The following is a 4,509-nucleotide window of genomic DNA, read 5'->3' as shown; positions in this document are numbered from 1 at the left end:
AGGGGTCTCTCCTGGGTCCAGTACGATTCAACATTTTCATTAATGACTTGGATAATGGAGTGAAGAGTATGCCTATAACATTTATGGAGAACACGAAGCTGGAAAGGCTTACAAGCACTTTGGAGGAAAAGATTAGAATTCAAAACAACCTTAGTTCATTAATTAGAGAAATAGTCTGAAATCAACAAGATGGAAGAAAATCAAATGCACAACTACAAATTGGGAAATAATGGGCTAAGTAGTAGTACTGCTGAAAAGGAGCTTGGAATTATAGTGGATCACACAATGAATACGAGTCAACAATGTGATGCAGTTGCTAGAAAGGCAACTGTCATTCTGGGGCGTATTAACATGAGTGCTGTATATAAGACACAGGAGGTAATTGTTTCACTCAACTCAGCACTACTGAGGTCTCACCTGGAGGACAGAGTCCAGTTCTGGGTGCCATACTTTAAGAAAGATGTGAACAAACTGGAGAGAGTCCAGCGGAAAGCAACAAAAATAATGAAAGGTTTAGAAAACCTGACCAATGAGGAAAGGTTAAAAAAACTGTGCATGTTGTTTAGACTTCAGAAAAGATGATTAAAGGAGGAACTGATGACAGTCTTTAAATTTGTTCAGGACTGTTATAAAAAGGACAGTGATCAATTGTTCTCCACCTCCACTGAAGAGAGGATAAAAAGTAATTGGTTTAGGCTACTTCTACACTTGGCACTGGGGATGTGATTCCCAGCTCATGTAGACATACATGCACTAGCACTCATTGAGCTAGCATGCTAAAAATAGTAGTGTAATTGGGGTAGCATGGGCAGCAGCTAGTGGCAGTATGTGCTAGCCATGCTGAGTACATACTCGGGGGCTTCAGGTGGGTTTGTATTCAACACGACTAATCTGTGCCGCCATTTGGCGCTGCCAGTGCTACCCCAGCTGCACCACTATTTTTGATGCAGTAGCTCAATGACAGCACAAGTATGTCTACATGAGCTGGGAATCACACCCCGTGCTCCAAGTATAGACATATCATTAATCTGCAGCAAGGGAGATTTAAGTTAGATATTAGGGGAAAAAATGAACTATAAGGATTGTAGTTGAGTACTGGAATAGGTTATTAAGGGAGGCTGTGGAATCCCCATCATGGGAAGTTTTAAAGAACAGGTTAGACAAACACCTGTCAGGTATAGTCTAGCTAGTTTCTGTAACTTTCTGCATATAAAACACTGAAATAGTCTTAACATTTGACAAAAACAACAAAGAATGTACGTAGAGGGAAAAACTATTGAGGAAAATATCAATTTACACATAAACATAGATAATGTGTTTTTGAAGATTTAAACATCCCATTTAAATTTCCGGTGACTTCAGTTTGTTTCCATACCCAGCCTGATGACTATTTATTACAAAATACAGTTACTACCATTGTCATGAAACAACATTTTTGTACCACTCTCTCTCTTATATTTTGTTTGTGTTACTTTTGAGCAAATGTTTATGAATCAACTTATATTAAATCTCTCAGACATAATACTTTACAAATAGCCTATGAAAATTATAATGTGTTCTCCTAATTAGCTGATCATCAAACTATAATCATTTCAGGATAAATTACGCTATGGGTATTACAAAACAGTAATGAAGTGCTAGTGTCTGGGTTTTTTTGCTTTTTGTTTCTGTGTGATGCATATAGATGAAAAAGGCAAAGCAGGTTTGCTTTCACTTTAACCTGATTGCACGTAGCAAGCAAATATGAGTATTCCCAACCTCAGAACAAAAGCTCTGGTTTCAACCGAGCATTTTATCAGAGATGGGGTTTCTCATGGTGAGGAATCATTTGCCTTTGTCAGCTTTGACCCCACTTTGTCTTCATCAGGTTAATTTTTCAATAAAAACTTTTATAATTATCTTCAAAAGAGAAATAATCTGCTGTTTTAAATGTCTCTGAAATGGTGTTCACAGAAGTTAAACCACAATCCTGAAAAAAGACCAATATTCCATCCCCTCTTATTGAACATAAATGACTGGCATCCCGATATTAAAAATCTTATGATACAAGTGGACTAATATGCAAATAGATTAATTGCCCTAATAAAAAATGAAAAACTGGTACTCAGAACTCATAATATTCTACCCGGATACCGTGTGATGGCATGCATAATTAGGCTGAAAATTCGAATGATATTCTATTGTGACATCTGCCAGCTAATATAAAAGAAATTAAAAATGCATAACTTAAAACACACAGAAAACCTTCAGAACATTGCAGGCCTTAAAATTCATTAAAAAAAAATAGAAGCAGTGTTCAAATACTTTATAAAATGTGGACTCTAATATCACTTTTATGTTTTGTTTTTGGGGCTATTTAAGAAGAAGTCCTTGTTTATATGGGTTTTACTTGATTAGGTTCCCTGTTTATACATGAACCATGGCAATTTCAATTTGCATTTCATAGACATGGCCCTCGTAAAGCCTTGCTTAAGATTTTAGCTCTGAAGTAATTATGCTTTATAATACATTTGGGCCCTCAAGTTTGAATGAGGTCGGCATGGCTGATTAGCACACACTGGATTCATTTCACAAATGCATTGGACTTCTTCCACTGTGTCATAAAACGAAGAAAATGTCAAGTGATGATGAATTTAGAATTTTAATAGATAGCAATTAATCTTTTGTCACTCTTTTCCTAAATGTGGATGTAACATATCTACGTTCCATCCTAATTATAAGGCTGGGTGTAACAGTGTAATCTGTCATGCAAAACAGCTGTTTCTGGATCCTCTGTTATACTGAAGTCAAGGAATTGAAGCGGGGATACATTTGGAGCTAGAGAACACTGACATATAATAAATTACATTGAAAGTTTTTTCTCATATGAGCCTGCAAGAGATGAAGCCAGCATAAAAGAGCTATTTAGAAAGTTCTTTTAAATACTACTATGATAGTATGCACTCTTTGGCTTTCTGAATATCAGTGGTTTTGCAGGTTCATGTTATAATGACAGTGTAGTATAAAAGGCCAAGTTGTTCTCTTAGCCTTCGTTCCAAGTGCACTCTGACCAGTTTGAACAAATTACCACGTAACAGAGTTAAATCTATATTAAGGTAATTTATTCATTTAATAATACCATGAATACTGGCATGAATCAAAGGTATTCATCGTTTCAATACGCAAGGTTGTAGCAATCATCAGTGACAAGTACACAGGCCCAGATCCTCAAGGTATTTAGGCTCCTAATTTCCATTGAAATCAATGCCTAAATCACTTTGAGGATCTGGGCTATAATGCTTTACATTTTTCAGAGTGTTGTACAAATACTAACAAACTAATTAATTCTCACAAAACTCTGAGAGATAGTTAAGTATTATTCAACTAGCAATAATCACGCCTCAGATTAACCTCATTGGCGATGATACTGGCAGAGGAAACTGGCACAGAGCAACTGCAGGCTCCACAATGTCCACTATGGACTTCAATTTGCTTTTGAGTTTACATGGAAGGCACACAGATACTGTGACGATGGGTGACAGTACAAAGCCTTAAGATAGATAGGCCGGTCAAGGGCCAGATTGTATCACAATCTATACTGGCGGGGGTGAGGGGGGGAGAGAGCACCATTTTGTGGGAGATCAGGCAGGCATTATGCCTCTGGAGGTGGCTTGAAGTTATCTAAAGTTGTAGCAGCTCAGCACAGCTCTATCTTAGCTCTAACTGGCAAACAGGAGGAGGAGAAGATCAGATCAGAATTTCACCACTGGAAGTCATTGGCAGTGCTCTCATGTGAAAATATTCACAGAAATGTTGCTGCTCCTTTGGAATCTAGCTGTGCCTAGGTATTAGGTTGCTAAAAAAGCATCACAGAAGGAGGCAGGATTCAGGGATTAAGGCCAACATTTTCACAAGCAGCAAGTGATTTTGGGTGCCTCAATTTCTGGGTCCCCAACCTGAGACACCTCAGGCCTGCTTTTGAAAGGTGTGAAGCACCTGATGTTCCTATTAATTTCAACTGGACTTATGAGTGCTCAGAACCTCTGAGTCTTCATTGTTTCAAGTCAGGCACCGAAAAATGCATAACACAATTCCATTGTTTGTTGGTTTGTTGCTCCTATTGAGTTTTAATTAAAGTGAAATATCTAAGTTCTTTCTACCTACGGATAAGAGCATTAAATAAAATATGAATGTGCCAAAATGAAATGTAGACACATGCCACGGTTTGTCATTTTAAAATATATTATTCATATCACCATCAGCAGTCTCGCAGGCTAGGAATCAACCTTTTTCAGCTGACATGCATAGCTCGGGCTTCTTTATGCCTTGGCCATCTAATTTTTAAAAATATGGCTAATAATTAGTGATGGTCCAACCTCAGGATTTGGAGGCTTAATGTTGATAGGCATCCAAAAGTTAAAATGTTCATCCAAATTTACCAAGAGCTGGGGAGCCCTCACCAAACCAAACTCCCTCCTATCCCATGCGAAAGACCTTTCCAACAGGCCTTGTTGTCTATCTGCCCCATTG

The 4,509-nt window shown here is 37.8% G+C and overlaps 1 pseudogene; it reads right to left on the bottom strand.

Annotated features, from left to right (window-relative positions):
- Window positions 1–3,272: 3,272 nt before the first annotated feature.
- Window positions 3,273–3,424, bottom strand: LOC141993053 (U4 spliceosomal RNA; annotated as a pseudogene).
- Window positions 3,425–4,509: the final 1,085 nt, after the last annotated feature.

The sequence above is a fragment of the Natator depressus genome, chromosome 8 (assembly GCF_965152275.1).
Source record: "Natator depressus isolate rNatDep1 chromosome 8, rNatDep2.hap1, whole genome shotgun sequence".
Taxonomy (NCBI): Eukaryota; Metazoa; Chordata; order Testudines; family Cheloniidae; genus Natator; species Natator depressus.
The sequence above is the reverse complement of the archived record's forward strand: the minus strand, read 5'-3'. Positions and strand labels throughout refer to the sequence as shown.